This window comes from Dicentrarchus labrax, unplaced genomic scaffold (genome assembly GCF_905237075.1).
Source record: "Dicentrarchus labrax unplaced genomic scaffold, dlabrax2021, whole genome shotgun sequence".
NCBI lineage: Eukaryota > Metazoa > Chordata > Actinopteri > Moronidae > Dicentrarchus > Dicentrarchus labrax.
The window spans coordinates 24,554,632-24,572,218 of NW_026136708.1; the positions used below are offsets into that span (position 1 = coordinate 24,554,632).

Sequence of the window (17,587 nt, forward strand, 5' to 3'; positions counted from 1 at the left end):
AACGTCTTTATGATTGTTAGAAATTAAAATAATAAATAACACAGACAGAATTATATATAAAAATATCATAAAACTCATCTGTGATATTCACAGGAAATAATCAGAAAGTTTTACACAATCTTAAATATAATGTGAGACATACAGAGAATACATTCAGTTTACTCTCTGAAGGAAAAAGGTTGGGAACCAGTGAACACCCCCCCCCCGCTGCCGGCTGTGAGCGGAGGGGGGAGTGGTCTGGAGGTCTGGAGGTCTGGCTCTCGGACTGACTGGTAGCTCAGCTGTTGGGGGGTTTGTTAGAGTCTCAGTGAGTCAGTGGAGCTGCTCGCACACAGACGGAGAGCGGGGGGGTAAATATAGAGCAGGAACGTCTCCAGGAGCTGATTTCATTCTCCGGCTCCGAGAGCAGCGACAGGAAACAGGAGGCGGTGCAGGAGGAACTGGACCTCACTGATGTTCTGAGGGACCGGACTCGGGACTGAACAGCTGAGAGCAGGTAGGACTCAACAATAACAACAATAACAACAATAACTGGATCAATATATAGGAATGTTGTGTTCAATATTTATGTTTATATTATATCTATAAATTAAAAAACTATTCAATGGAAAAAAATATAATTATTAACAATTCAACCAAAACCAAAGTTTAATTGTTTGAGTTTTAAGTTTTTAAATAAACTAATAATAATTAATAATGATTTACTTTATTTTATTTATTGTTTATTTGTTTAAGGACAACAACATTTATAGACTATAAGCTGATCTATGTTGCTCGTCTCTCCACGGGCCTTAAAATAAATAAATACACAATAAATACACGACTATACTAAACTTTAATATTTAAGTATTTCAAAAATAGTTCATTATCAATACATTGAAAAAACATAATAAATACCACAATTTAATTTTCAGACACTCAAATAAATATTTTTAAATTTCAGAATTTTTTGTTTCTAAAATTCAAAGATTAAAGTTTTTCTAAAGAAGAAAAGTAAATTATTTCTAATAAAATTATTTTAATCCAGTCAACAAAAAAGTTTTTAGTTAATTTAAAAACTTAAATGTTTGAATTCAAACTTACTTATTAAAGACTTTCAGTTTTAGTTTGTTGAGCTGATTTAATGTTTTTATGAGGTGATGAAAATAATTATGATAATTAAAGTTATTTCCCAGATTAAATTAATAAAAACATTAAATATTAACTGACATCAGCTTCTGGGAACATTAGAAATATTTCTTACTTCATGTTCATCAATATTCTCATATTAATATAATATATTAATATTATGTATTAAATGATATTCAGATAGTGCAGCCCCACAGTGAGATACTATATTATTATCATTTATAATACAGTATTATTAATAATAATAATTATATATATATATATATATATATATATATATATAAGTAATAACACTGAGGCCACTGTGGAACTATTGGATGTTGAAAATGTTGGTCGTTGTTCATGTGGCGTCCAGGAGGAGGCAGAAATATCTGCTGATCTAAACAATCGATCAATATTCAAACTCAGTAGCTGTGTTCACCAGGATCAATAGATTATCTGTGAATCACTGATTGTTTCTGATCGAACTGATCGGTGTGAATTGATCACTGCACAGCCGGTTGTTCACAACATCTTCACAAAGTCAGTCCTCCTCTTCCTCACACCTTCATCCTTCAGACATTAAAATGTCTGTGATGAAGAGCTGATCTACAGTTCCTCACATCCACTGGATCCACTCCATAGTTCACAGTCAGTTATAAAGTCATTATCTGATTACTTTACAGACTTTAAACATTATTAAAGATTTCACCAAGAATGAAGGAACTAATATTAGAGTAATATTTAATGTTATAAAGACTTTTCTGGATGTAAACGTTGTGTGAATGTTACTTAAACGTTCAGGAGACTATAAATGTTTATAAAAGCAGATTTACATTAAAATTACTTCAGGAACTAAAAGACATCGATGGAAGATTATTTCCTGTCTGTATTTATTTAATATTTACTAATGATTCATGTTGAGGAATATTTTTGTTACTTCATGAATAAACTCAGTTTAACATGTTAATATTAATTAATTATTAATTAATGGCACATTTATAAGGTTAATAAACTAAAGCAGAAATATTAACGCCTGCAGTATTACATCGTCTCATTAAAATATAAAGTTTATATTGAGCTTAAATGACATAAATTAGCGTTTGATTATGTAATAAACTAACTACTGTGCGCTCATTGGGAGCCTGCAGCACAGCGCCACCTGCTGGGGAGGTTTCTGTTTTTTGTTAAATACATGAAAATATTAATAAAATTACAAAAATATCCTGTGAATTTAAATGTGTGATATTAAATAATCATAAAATAACTGTTTATTTAAAGAAATGTTTCTTTTTTCACATAAAAAGACTAATATTTTTGTTTATTCACAGATTAAACTGTTAATAAAATTAGTGACAATAAACATAATTGTCAGAAATAAGTAGCCTATTTGTAGTGTTATTTTATGCTGCTGGAATATTACCTAATATGAAAGAAGAAAAAAGTAGACATTATAAAATATCATAAATCATAAATAAAAACCTTTAAAATATTATTTATATTCTAATATAATGTCCAGTGTGGCTTTAAAATCAGCACAATAACAATATGTTGAAACATGACAACTATATGAAGTAAATAAAGTCTATAAATCAGAATATTAAGTGTAATGTTGGAGCGAGGAGCAGCGACACACAGTAAACGCTCCTTACAGGAAACATTAGAGGACATTAATTTAATGTTTTACCAGAGTGCTTAAGCTCGACTGTCTCTGAGGACGAGCTGCTCTTAGTGGAGACAAACAGCTCAGTAATGGACACCAGTTTTATCTTTAACAACCATCAGCTGCACTGTGACGTTCTCCAGAGGTTGAATCCTAATGATGGTAATCCTCTGAGTCTGTAGTCTATAGCGCCACCATGAGGTTGATCTGTGTTTACTGGACTCAATCTGTACAGTGTCGGGTTATAACTGAATCTTTTACGTTATATTACAAACATTACTTTGGGGGGGGGAGGGGGGGAATCAGGTTTCAGGGTATCCAGTGAAACCACAGACACATGTACATCGACGCCACATTGGCCAGTTCTTCCAGAAAAATGCTGAGTTTTTTTGTGATTGTTGCGGGCAAAAATCCTTGATTATGCGGCACGTTTTCTTAAAAAATGCGATGGAATATGATATTTATGCAATTTTATGCAATGACATTGCAGGAATTTGCAAAACCCGCACTTTGATAAAAAGAGAAAAAAAAGTGATTCCCCCAACACCCTGTTCTCACTAGGCTACTACTACCTAGTCATTTCTTATTACTTCCTATGATAAGCATACTACATCACAGAAAGTGCTGGGAATATTTAAGTTCTCCTCTTGTTTTATTTCAGACCTTAATAAACACATGGCTCAAAGTTACAAAACATTGATGAGTCAAACAAGTTCTGTAGCTTTACAAAAGGAATGTGCTACAACTTCTGTAAAAATGAATAAATAAAATATAAAAAACTTAAATGTGTGCTTCCTGTTTTACAGAGGTAGCTATACAAAACAGACATCTTCTGTTAAACTAAGTGCTTCCAATGCACAAAGTGCAATCTCTTACTGTAACGTAAATGTACATACCACTAATAAACTTACAACTGTAAGGTTTTTGAAACTAATATGATTTAACCCACTGGTAACAAAAATTTGCAATCTTTTTGTTGGCAAATGAGACTGATTTGTTGGCTTAATGATGGCTTCATCGCAGGATTTGCAGCTTTTTGATGATGTTCACGTCGTGTAATTACGTCACTTCATAACGTTCCCATGGCAACAGGGGAAAATGGCTGCTCTTGTGTGAAGTAAACGCAACATTTTTCAACTTTCTGCTAAGATATATGTGACTTTTTTGCAACAAAAACTATGAAATCAAGCCCCGCATATTTTGCGCGGAAATCTGCAATTTATACGGCGAAAGTGCGGTGTATATGAAAGAATGCGGTGATTGGCCACTGGATCGTACACCAACGCCACCGCTAGTGGTCAACCAGTATCAGTGGCAGTCGAATTTCTCTAATAAAGAAATCCATATATGTAATGTAATCTGAATACTTGTGGATTAAAAAAATGGAAAACAGCAGGTCCTCCAATCAGAAGGTTGTCGGTTCGATCCCCGGCTCCTCTCGCTGCATGCTGAAGTGCCTTTGAGCAAAATACTGAACCCCAAACTGCTCCATCTGTGTGTGGATGTGGTGAACAATGTGAGTACAGTGTATAATATGTATCTTTGGACGTTGCTGTGGTTCAGTGTGTCCTGATGGCGGCTGTAAGAATCGAACCTGTGACTTTCAGTCTGTGTAACCTTAAATATGGAAAATGTTCCCATTTGATCAAAGTTAAACAAACAATAAACAGAGAGGCTCTTTGGCTCCACGTCCTCTGTGTACCCAGCATGCTTTGCCCTGCCCAGATCTCGTGGGAGCTCTCCGTCCATTAATAGCTTTTCTTTCCACTGTTTTTCTTTTAAAGTTATTTTGAGTGTTTTTGCTGTGAGCAGCAGGAACCAGAACCCGAGGCAGAGACCTGGATACTCAAAAACAAAAACTGCTTCATTTTATTTAAATTGAATTCAAACAAAGATATTTTCTTGTTATTGTGAAGAAAACACCTGCGTCAGACTGTTTGTTAGCCAACAGAACACTGATTAGGTCTTGATGATGATCCAGATGTGAGATTTTCCAACAAGGGATCCTTCAGGGATGTTGAAAGTCTCTATTTCACTTACAATTCTTCAGCAGAAATGATGTTTGGGTGTATCGAATTATCAACTGTTGATCGTTCTCTTACCTTCAAACCATCGTGTTTGTGGACGGTGACGTTGGTTGTTTGTTTGCACTTCAGAAGTTATCTGGACAGATTCTGATGAAATCCACGATTCCTCTGAGAATTACTTCTTTCCTTCGGGACACAAACGCAATCTTTACTCCTCCTCGGTGAAACTACTTCAGTGGCAGCCTGCGGAAGAAGCACAGCAGGTGCATTACCACCACCACCACCCTGATTCATGTAGCCCAGGAAAACCAAGACTGAATCAGATTTATCTGCGTGAATCAATGTGTTAAGTATTAGCTGGATTTGAGCAGATTTAAATGTCTGTGACGGTCAGACCTGAACAGGCTCTTTGTGTTGGCCTTCAAAAAGTCTTAGTGAGCTGTTGTTCCATCAAGAAGTCATTTTAATCAAACCATCTATATCCAACAAACAGAAACTAGTAAAAAAGACACTGCTGTCACATTATAATGTTCAGATTATGACTTTAACTGCGGAGGTTTTTAGCATTTTTGCCCTCTGACCTTCGTCCCGACTCCATCACCTCCTCCGCCATTAATACGTTTTCTGTCAGCGTCTCAACAGTCTCGCTGTGTCTTCTCGAGGAAGCCCAAGGCCAGCTGATAAGACGGGACCATGAGATCATTCTGCTAATTCAGCTCAGTAATCTGTGTTGGAGGTTTAGTGTCGGGGTGCCGAGGGGCGTTCAACAGCGTCTGCCCTCTTGTTTGGTTTCATAACAGCGACTGCTGTTCCCATGACAGCATAACAGGGGCCGGAGAGGAGGACTGTGTTTGTTTGGGTCCAGTTTTCTGCTCCGAGGAGGCCGAACAGCTGATAACATCATGATGGAGGACGCTGGCAAAGATGCAGTGTTGGGTTTAAAACTGAGTTATTGCAGTGGACCTCAATAAGACCCAGACCAGACAGAAATATTAACAGTGGGGGGGCAAAATGCTTCTATAAAGCACGCTGAACTCTTTTTCATAGTATTCAGAGCAATGTACACCAGCTGTGTCCTGGTTCATCATCTGCTGTGTTCAACAGAAAGTCTGATTACCGTACTTTCACTACTACACACAGACTTTCTCAGAGCCCGTAGAAAAACATCTAATTTAAGCACTAATGCACGTGTTTTTGTATTATAGTTCTTATAATACATCATTGGCCTGTTGTTAAGTCTATTTCCACACATTCAATACTCACTAACTTCAGTTACAAGAGATTATTGTTGTTCTCAGCTAACTATTTTCCTACAATTGTGTTTTTTAAGACCCAACGTGTTCGTCCAACAGTCTGACGTTGTTCGGACTGTTGGGTTTCTTAATAACATTTAGAAAGGTACGTTTTGCTGTTTTCAGATATGAACATGTCAGTAAGAGTCAAAACCAAAGACTTAAAAACTTAAAAGTGTGCCACTAATCGATTAATTTCCTGAATCAATAACATTAACGCTACTCGTTCCCAACAAGTCGACACTTTGTTTGAACCAATCCGACAGCAGGAGAGGAAAATGACACCAAAGATAATTTAGTTTTGTTCTTTCTGTTGTTAAACTGAGATTAAATTTGGCATTATGACTTGTTTAGGACTCGAAAGGACTCGAATTCACTGGAGACCGGCCTCTGATCAAACTTTATGTTTGTTGAATTCATTCTCAGCAGTTGATGAATATTAGCATGTTTACTACTGAGGGTACGTTTGTTTAACTCTTGATGAGTTTGAAAAAAACTAAAAAGTGGTGAAATAAAGAAACTCTAATATATAAGACATTAACTTTAGGACTCCAGGTGTAAGTGAGCTCGACTTTGGCAGCTTGACCACATAACCCGCTCGGGGATATGAGAGATTTCACGGATCAATAATCAATTACTGTGTCTTCATTGGTTGATTGGTGACGGTCTGCGATGGGAGTCTTCTCTCTGAGGTCACTGATGGGAGCTTATTCCTCTCTCATGAGTCATTAAGTCAGTGACGGGCCGACCGCCGACCACTGCAGATTCACCACCACTTGGGAGCTAAATGGCTCGTAAAATGCAAAATGACGTGAAACGAGCGGCGGTCAAACCCTGTTTTTTTACTCTCCCCTGCCCGCTCTCTCCCTCCTCACCCTCCTCTTCCTCCTCTCTTTACTCCCAGAGTTTATGAGGGAAGTGACTTCATGCTCAGTCCATCTGAAAGGCATGTGAGACTTGGCTGCTGGTCGGCTGCATGTTGAGAGTGATGTCAGCTTTCTGGACTGGTCACCGCTGATTAGAGCTCTCGCACAAACCGCCAGGAGGATAAAAACCCGCCTTGTTTCAGCCCACGAGTTCCCCCCCGATGACTGACGAGGTCCGGGAATGTATTGCAATTAAAGTCGCCTGGGGCAAGATATTTATGTTGGGTGCAAGAAGAAGGAGTGTCCCACGCTGCTGTAGATCTGCCTCAGGACGGGACACTAATCCTTATAACAGCGTTATAAATTATTTCAGAGAGATTATTTTGGCAGATATTAAGATTTCTGCATCACAATGTTCATTTACACTGAATAAACTATTAAAATCGTGATGATGTGACATTTTTTGGGCTCTGTTCCAAACAAACATGTTTTCTTAAATCTGGAGAACAAGGTTTGTAGACTGAGGCAGAACTACAGTCCTTCATTATAATGCAGAAGTTGCTATGAGGATATTGACCTTTGATGATATTCAAATATATAAATAATCTACATTTAGGCCGACATAAAGTGAATCTTCTGTGCCTAAAACTGTCATTATTGGCGGTTATACCAGCTTGTTACGCAACTTTGCATTGTTGATCGCTTTCGATTAGCAATCGGTTATTAGCACTATAGCAATCAGTCGTTACTAAGACATTTCTTAACGTATAGATTAAATGAAAAATGCCTTTTAAATCTCTGATTACTGTACAATAACAACTTTATCGGTGATTTATGAAACTGGATCATATTTTACTGGTTTTCCCTCTTTCGTGTCCGTTAGCGTTTGGGACCGAACACAACCTCAGAAACAGACGGAGGACAACTCATAACTTAACTTAAAACTAATTTTATTAGGAAATACAATGTTTGTGTTAATGAAAGACTCCGCATCCTGTCTTCAGCAGATCAACTCTCTGCCCTGGTTTTATGCTGCTTTTACAGTAAACTGGGCTGCATGTGTGATTTCTATTTCTGCAGCAGCCTCTTCACGGTCCTGCTGCTCACTCATCTGCCTTAAGACCCCCTTATAAGGAGGCAGGTAATGGGGTCGCTGCAGTGAGAGGTTATCTGACGACACTGTATTTAATCTCACGTTTTAAATAAAGGAGCTGCTGCCAACAAATCTGGAACCAAGAACCAGGACTCAAATGTACGACTGCGGGAAGGTTCGGTACACAAACGTTTAGTCAGCTGTAAACAAATCCAGAGTCACGAAACTACAAATAATCCAACACAGGAACGTTTGACACGAGGTTCAAAGACCAACTAACACACAGACAATAGGTACTCTATAGGGAGGGACTAATGAGGCACAGGTGAACACAATCAAGGGCAGGAAGTGAGGAGAGGAAACTACAAAATAAAACATGAAATGAAAACATTGAAATACTGAATGATCAAGAAAACACAAGTTAGCCTCTTTGACCAGAATTTAGAAACTGTCCTCTGTTTTCAGCTGAGTACACATAGTGATGGTAGTTTAGGAACAGTTCAGGTACGTTGGTACGCACACATTCAAGGTATTTTAAAAAACAACTCCTACCGCGATCAACTCGCCGTACGTCGCCGCTGCTGCTGCTAAAAAACATAACATTCGACGACGACTTTGTTTCATTTTTGGGGCACTTGCTTGAGAGTTTGGGAGTTATGGATAAAACCTATATTAATGCCTAAAATATAGCGCTCCCTTATGGTGAACGTTGTTATTAGAGCTTGACCTATAAATCGGAATGACAAAGATACAGTATGTTTGAAATAATTCATGTAGTTTATCCACCAGAGATCACAATGTGAAGTCATGTTAGTTTACTGTTTGTTATATAAAGGTTAAAGACAATCTATTAATATATTGTTTTAACTCTACGTATTCAGTATCGACCTCTGACATCCGGTCTCATCATGTGCCGTCCACAGGCTGTTACTGATAATAATTGTTCTATTTTGGATATCGCTATGACGTGCTACAGATGGTAATGTGAGCCTGTAGTGACATTTAAGCCCCAACTGTAAGTGTCACTATTTCTAGCACGGGTGCTTGATAGACTGATATTAGCCGAGCAGCGTACAGTGTGCTTCAGCCTGCAATGTCGAGTGCTTTTCCACAGATTCATAAAAGCCAGAAGGACCTGCTGTACAGTGTTGGTGCACAGAATATGTGTTTCTGTGGTTCACTGTGCAGGTAAAGGTGCTTATATAGTGCAGGAAATGTTTCATCAGGAAGCACCGTTCTCACCCAGTGTGTTACCTCCCAGATTCCTCTCACCACTCATGCTGTTTTACAAGCTGGACAGAAATAAACCTCCGAACAGTGGGTGGCTTCCTGCCAGCTGAGCTCATAGAGCAGACAAACCTCTGGCTGGTGGCTGCTGGAGGTTTCCCATTAAAACCATCTCCTCTCACTGGGAGCTGCTGACTTTTAATTTTAATATAAAAATAATAAAATGAAAAAGATGATTAGTTTAGATTATATATAAGTGTTGTCAATGAAAATGAGTTGAAATTGCAGTTAAACAACTATTAATACTATTCATACTACTAATACTGCACTGGATCGTACAGAAAGATACTAAAAGGAGCTGAAGTGGCAGTCGGTCCATTGCTAGGTTGTAACAAATGGATTCTAAGACATTTGCAGTGGTTGCTATGGTGATTCTATGTGGTTGCTAGGTGGTTGCTGTAGATTTGCAAAAACGTTAAGGTTCCGGAATTCAGGTGACTCATAGTTTCAGTACAAAAGATACTAAAAAACAACCTGTTGTTACGTTTAATTAAAAAATGTCAGACGTACAAAGTCTGTGAACATAAAAACGTTTCAGTTGACATTTTTAGAAATGTAAAATACAGTAAACCACTCGCGCGTTCATATTTACGCTTTACAAGTAAAATCAACATCTGCAAATATTCGCCTCCCCTTTTCTTCCACTATGCGAGCGAATAAAACCTTTCAAAATTCTTCTGGAGGTGAAACAGATTCACATCTCGTTGAAGAAGTCAACAAACCGACTTTATGTGTGTGTTTGATCCCTAAAATCACTGGATTACAAATCATCCTGCACAGGGCATTTCACTGTAAAAAACGTCTGTAGATTTTACAGTGAAAAACTGTCCAACAATGACAATAAAAGACAGTAAACTCGAAATAGGATAGAGTTTCTGTAACAGTAAAATACCGTGATATCTCATGGAAAACCTTTATTTCTAGCTTTTTAAAGGGTTTTATACAGAATAAAGAAGGGTTTTTTATATAGAATGTAAATTGCACAGAAACCCACTCACATAGCATAGTTGGACCTGTATGTAGCTAGTAAGTAAGCCTGCAGACAGCAATAGAAGTAGTAGTAGTAGAAACTAAATAATTTTAAGCAGTTTTGAAGACAATTCTCCTGAAAAACATAAAACATTATATATTGAGTTTTAAGGTTCATCACTGAAATTGGAAATGGTAGTTTGATTTATTATTTATCCAAAAGTATCAGGTCTTTATTGAGGAAATAATAGGTGGTTATAGGTGTTTATGTATAATAATGCAGACATATGTGGCTTTTTTTTTGATACACAAACATTATTATGGAAAGCATGATAACCAATTTTATCATTATTATATAAATAAAGAAAATATAATATTTAATTACTTATATATACTTCACTTTATTGTGACTCCTACATTTAGTATCATACCACGTTAGTATATACAATACTATAGGTCATACTGTTAAAGATACAATAATAGTAATCCTCTTCTGTGGCCTCTAGAACACAAGTTTTATATTTAAAAAATGTTTTTTGTGAAGTTATAAGGATCATTTGTCTTTAATTTATGTTGCAGTTTCATAAAAACATCTTTATGCAGCTCATGTAGAGCAGGCTAACAATTTTATGGTGGTACCAGTTTTATTTGAGGAGGAACAAGGACTGGGTTGAGTGAGTGTATCTGGCTCTGCAGTCGTCTGCTAACTGGACTCTGGACTCTGTATCTAAAGCCCTCCTGCAGCACAGATGACTGACTGTGTGACTTTCCCCCTTATGGTGAGTTACAACGACAGGCCAGACCTCCTCAAACCTCCCCGTGAAGCTGATCGTTCCCTTTTATAGGCATTTTTCAATCTACATGTCTAAATCATGTTGCACGTGAAAGGCACAAAGTCTGAAGAACAAAGTTGAGCCTGTGAATGTGGACAGCAGCCAACGTCCAAAAGAGCTCGGCACATTAAAGTCGCATTAAAGTCAACTTGTATTAGATATTAAACAGTTTCATCTTCAGATCAGAGACAGCAGATAAATAAGGACGTTTAAATAATGTATTTCCTCTGAAAGTGAACTGCACAGCCCATCAATAGATACTAAAAACAGGGTCTGAACTACAGGGGAGTCTTAATAACACACGAGCACCCTGAAAACATGAATTGTGAAGTTTTGGCCCCTCCAGGATTTTCAGGGCTTTGTCCATTGGCTTAAAATGTCTGAAGATAAATTGGTAGTAGTTTGGTAGTAAATTGGACAATATTACAGGGATTGCTTGAATTTGTGTTAATTGTTTGCGATCACAACATCAGCATTTCTGTTTTTCTGCGAACTTAGGCTACTGTTGATGTTTGATTTATGTGTCAGGGTGATTCATCATTAATTCACTTGTTTTTTTTCAACATAGATTAGCGTAGCACGTAGCTTTATAGTACAGGAAAAGAGCAAGTTGACTTAGTGAGGGTCAATTACCAGTTATCAACTTGTAAATACTGTTCTCTTCAACATTCAAGTCATTGTTACGACTGTGATTTTACCAAAGGCTCTGATATATATCTGACTTGGCATTGAATAAATGTCTCATTAATGTAATCCATGTTGTTTACTTTTAATAATGAGACAATGAAGAAGGAGTAACAGAACATTAAAGGATTCAAAGAGAAGGAAACAATTACTGACCACAGATGCTAACGATAACGATATGATCTATATTTACACCAGGGCTCACACTATCATTACAACGTGAGCCGAAACAAACACAAACAAACGTGACTCAGTGTTTGAGACCGTTGGAGGGTTTGAACGTACGTGACCTCCGTTTAGCCGACCACTGTCGAGGCGCTTTAAGTTAACGTGATAAACAGACAGCGGCTGTTTATTTACAACAAGCGGCGTTGTGGAGGAGTGTGAGAGCTGCAGCTGTGAAGTAAAATGGAGGTTCAGGCATCCGTGAGATTGCTGATGGATCATAAAGTGATAGCCCTGCAGTTTCCCCTTGTTGGACACAAGTGGGGAGAACCTAAAAATACCCCTTTTAATTTCACCAAACAAACAGCTGCGTCTGCTGCACAGCTCACAAACCGAGGCGAAGGACAGACGTACAGTTCAGTGTTGGATGAATGGATGACGGTTCACTCTTTCATCTACATTAGGCTTTCAGAAGACTGGGTTAATAGTTGTCTTATTGCTTCCAGAGTAAACTGGAAAACGTGGACAGTAAACGTGCTCTCGTACTCCGTAAGTATAGCTGTAAGTTTCAGATGACTAATGCTAATATTAGCTTATATTAACACACACTGTTTAAACCACACGGCGCTATGTGTTAGCATTACTGGTAGCATATTAAGTATTATAGCTGCGTTCTCATCATGTCATACGGAGTAATGTGGGAACCTAATGAAGAGGACAAACTACTGGACTGACAAACTGACTGAACACACTTGCTATCCCCGGACCTCTCTGCTAGCTCTCTGCTAGCTCGTGGCTAGCAAAGCGCAAAATGTGACTTTTTTTAACAATTTAAACAAATTTTTCTTGTAAGAAATAAATAAGAGAATTAAGATTCTCCAGCCGTGCTGCACATTCATCATGACCCACTTTGGAGACGCTTCTGGGGTCAAACCTGTGACCTTCTCATTACTGGATGAGTTTTCCAACCAGTAGGACACCCGGCTGCCAACATACCTCCTCCACCACTTATCCACTGTAGGTCTCGTGTGTCGACCACAGGCCACAGCTGTGAGATTTTATCCAGGCTGAAGCGTAAATCAGAGAGAACAGTTTAGCCTCCTCACGTCTCCCTAAATATCTCTCTCCAGGGAGCACGAAAGACACAATCTTCAATTTATTTGGTGGGTTTTATTTTTGGTTCATTTACGTTTGTTCCATAGGAGTTCCACTTTCTGAATCCATCTTCCAGAAGATGCAGCGGTTGCATCCCAATGTAAACAAATCTGTTAAAGCCTCAAAATATATAGAAGAGTTGCATATTTACAGAACCTTTTATCAAAAGCTTAGATAGTAAACCACATTATAATCCTGTCTGTCTAAGTATTAGACTCGTGATTGTTTAACAAATAGTTATAAAGACACATTAAACTGCAGCTCCACTCGACTGGTTTCAGGCTTTATTACAGATTTATGCGTCTGGCTGCAGGGATTAGTGCGTCTGAGGTCGTTCAGATGTTGCGTGTAAAGGCACGTGGAAAACGCCATCTTTATACCAAAGGTGCTTTGGGAGGCTGCGCCATGGTTGCACCTGCCGTTACAAAGCAACCTAAACATGCTGCAGGACGATTAATGATTAAGAGTTAGCATCACTGACTAAACTTAAAACAAAGATACGGTCAGAAACACTGGTGTTGTTTTATTGTGTAGTCAGTTTTTCACGTGTTACTTCCTGTTTTATTTTGTATTTAACTCTCCCTCTTGTTTCTGATCTGCTTACTTCCTGTCTTGGTGTGTTTTGTAATTGTTTGCCCGCCTTAATTAGTCTTCACCTGTTGAGAATATATCGTCTGTGTTCATCTTTGTACCTCATGTTGTGATATTACTGCCGGTTGTTCTGTGTATCGGACCTTTTTTATTTGTGGTTTCACCTGTATCCTGCCTCTAACTGTCCTGCATTTGGGTCCCATTGTCTTGGAATCTCCGTACATTTCCAGCACCGTAAATCCCTCACGCACAACCTCAATGACCTAACGTTATAGCTAGCACCAGTTAGCAACGTAAAAACAGAGAAATGATCTTGCTCACCACTTATCCAAAGATCTGAGCTGATGTATCTGCAGGCATTGCTCCTTCCGTTTGTGTCAAAATATATAAAAATACTTCACAGTTTGGCGTTAGGGTTACCGATTGTTTCATTCTTGTCACATGACCTGTGGTGCACTTGAAAAAGTTGAGATTCTTCTATCTCGGTACGGCGTAAATGTGCCGGAACAAACAGGCACATCGTAATGAATGTGCTATTTAAAGTAATTAATATTAAGCCCGTCAGTGAGGTCCAACACTGATGTTGGGGGAGAAGGTCTGTCTCACAGTTCCACTTCAACCTAAAGGCGTTGGATGGGTTTAGTTCAGGACTGCAAACTGGAAGCTGACATTTTCAGGATTTCACTATTCATATTTTTACTGGGACAGAACAGGACAATGGGTGGGAAATGTAGTGTCTGATGCCTTCAAGCACACCTGTGTCACACAGACAGCTCAGGGAATATCTGCTGGCATTTTAAACCAAAAAGGGGGACACACTCACCAGAGGAAGAGTCCCAGTCCTTCCTGAGAGTATTCGATTAGATAATGTTCACTCGTTCTACAGACTCTCCAACTCCAATATCTTTCTTCTCCAAACCTCTGACTGTTCCCTGGAACTGACATCAGTACTCGAGGAAACTTCTGGAGGTGTTGGAGAATCGCTAAAGTTGTCTATGGAGACGCAAGTGGAGTTATTGTCGTTGGCCAACGATTGGTGTATTGTTTCTTTGATGTGAAGTAGTTTAGACAACAGTAACACGTGTTTGTCTTTACTCTGTATTGGTAGTATTTTTGACCAGTCTTTTTTGACCTTTTATTGTTGAATTGTCATTTTGAAACAGGAAATGTCTAAAAGGTCTAAAATATCATCGTATACTGCATGAAGCATCCCCACATCCTTCTGGGCGTATAGTAAAAGAGGGCAGAGGTTTGAAATAACAAAAAGTCCAAGATTTAAGGAACTGGTGGTTTTCTAAAGTATTTCCAAGACGTCATGCAGACCTTTGGATGTGTTTGAACAGCGGACTGTTTTAGTGATGGTCAAACCCTCAAAGTGGAATCTATCATCAGTGCTCAACTGTTCTTCTCCATCCTGGTGTAACGCTGATAAGGTCACCCTGTGAAACAACTCTATGAATCAGAGTTCCTCTCCTGTGGAACTGTTTACATGGATCAGTTTGCTTATCTGGGACTCGACACGACACCATGCTGGTATGTGGAGACTCTGTTCAATTGAGACCTGCAAAACACTTTGATGTAACACTTGGCAACCAGGATGAAAATATTCTACACAACCTGTAAACAGACCGTCTCTATTTACAGACCTCATACTCACTGATTACTCACTGTTCAGTGATGAAGGTCAAGTTACTTCAGAAACATCAACAAAATGTTAATATGAGTTCAGTTTATCCAAAAGACACTTTAGACGTTTCTCTCAGCTTTTCTAAAACTTTGAATTAAACAGACATTAAACTTTAACTGAATGTTTTGGACAGATGATCAATTATTTTTAAGTCCTTCAGAAACTTGGTTTGTTACAATAGTGATTAACCATGAACCTAAACTCTAAACTCAGTTTAGGACTGAAACAATGGATGGCAACATCCAGCTAAATCCGATTAAACAAAATTAACTTTTGTGTTTCACGTTTTAAGATATAACAACAGCTTATTATGTAGATATTATTGTTAATTATTTATTTTTATTTAAATTATTTTCATATCAAACTCCCATTCCTCCACCTTCCTGAAAGCTGAATACCAACTTTATGTTTCACATACTGATCACCTCTTCAATTTGGGCTCCAAACATTGTACTTTGGTTAAATGTAGTAAAGTAAATCATTTATAGGGAGCTCTCTACAGTGTATATCAGTATCTCATGATTCGTCCATCAGCTTTGACTTTGGCCTACAAGTATTGTTGTAAAAGGAAAAGACTGTTGGGCTACAATGAAAGGGGAAATAACAAAATCATGAAATCCAAACTAAAGACTTCAACTTGAACTTCATTTTTGTCCCCAGAGGGCAGTTGGTTTTACAGCAAGGTATAGAACAATACATAAAAGAAATATACAGACACAATACACTACAGAAAGTAAAGAGTCTTAATGTTTGAGAATGAGAGAATTGATGAACTCCAGACAGAAAGATCTCCTGTTAAAGGTCCAGACACAATGATTCTTATATTCAGCTGATTATACACTAATGAAAACGTCCCTTTAAATATTATATTACATTTCTGATAATAGATCCTCCTCAATGTTTCACACTGGACTCTTTAATTTGTCTTTAAAACCAGAATTTGCTGCCGGTATCGCTGTGGTGGACTGTAGGAGAGTTTACTGATTCCTCTAAATGACCTACATCAACAAACAAGACCATCATCATCTGATCTGAAACCAGCTGCATTCTCAGACTCGTCTTGGCTTTAGATTTTTACCCACCGGCTCCACCAGTGACTGTTCTAGTTCACCGATCTGACCGTCAGAAAGAAGAAGGTTTTGACACGTGGGAGATTTTGGCGTCCTCCCTGAAATAACTATTAATAACAGGCAGCTGTAAAGTGGTTGCTACCGCTTCCCTGCCAGGATTCTCTCTGGCTGAGTCACGGCCCTCTTTCATCCAGACCCGCAGCCTCGGGGAACTTTGGCCTCATTCAGATCCAATAGCCTCTAACCTGCTCCTTTGTCACCCCCATCCTGACCCCCGACCCAATATCAGACCGACCAGCTGTCGATTTCATCATCGTTTGTTTGTTAGCTGGACTCACTGAGAATGAGCTGTCAATCACAAGGTAGCCCCCGCCCTAAAGCATACCCTGCTTTATGGTCTGTTTTACTCTAAATGGGACCATCAGTTACTAAATGAACATCATGCTGTATGGAAGAAGACTGAAACTAGAGACTGAGACCAGAAACTCATCAGGAAACTGTTTACTGAGCACAGAAGTCAGAAGTCATTTCTCCATAAGACTGAATGATATCAGTGTTTGATTTGAAAAAATCTAATAAAAAAATGTAATATTTAATTATATATTACTATTATTTGGGTCTGAAGCCATCGCCAGCTCCCTCTTTTTCATCTCCTTTCTTTTCAGGTATCATGATTTATGTGCAGGTCCTATCATAGCAAAGAAATCCAACATTAGCTAGTAGATCAGTAAATTTCTCATGTCATGTGGCCGGTTGTTGTCTGGCTGTGCTGCACTTTTGATTATTTATGAGAGGATTTTCATAATAAAACAGGGTACATTTTGCTGAAGAAACAATAAATTAAATTGAATTTAGAGGGATGGCCTCAAAAATACCTGGTCCCCCTGTTTGGTGTTAAAAATTTGTGCATTAATTTAGAATAATTTAAAAAATAATGAGTTAAAAATGGAAGTTTATTTAATGATCTGTTCTGGCCACGTTTTAGACTCATTGATGGGTTTAAGTTTAATGAAAACTGTATTTGGAAAAATGCCTGAAGCCTTGGAACTAAGACAATTTATTGATTTCTAATGCAACTTTAGATATTTCTATCAATGT

At 38.1% G+C, this 17,587-nt stretch overlaps 1 protein-coding gene across 6 annotated transcripts in view; it reads left to right on the forward strand.

The window, feature by feature from the left end:
• The first annotated feature begins 294 nt into the window (after positions 1 to 294).
• The window catches only part of LOC127368336 (filamin-A-interacting protein 1), a 36,168-nt gene continuing 18,875 nt past the window's right edge, over positions 295 to 17,587 (forward strand). For 2 of the 6 annotated variants that reach the window (XM_051409010.1, XM_051409011.1), the window contains exon 1: positions 295 to 496. The gene's annotated coding sequence lies outside the window, so the exon portion shown is untranslated. Of the gene's footprint in view, positions 497 to 12,380; positions 12,536 to 17,587 lie in introns of those variants that run through there. The other 4 variants (XM_051409006.1, XM_051409007.1, XM_051409008.1 and 1 more) reach the window with 2 other exon arrangements.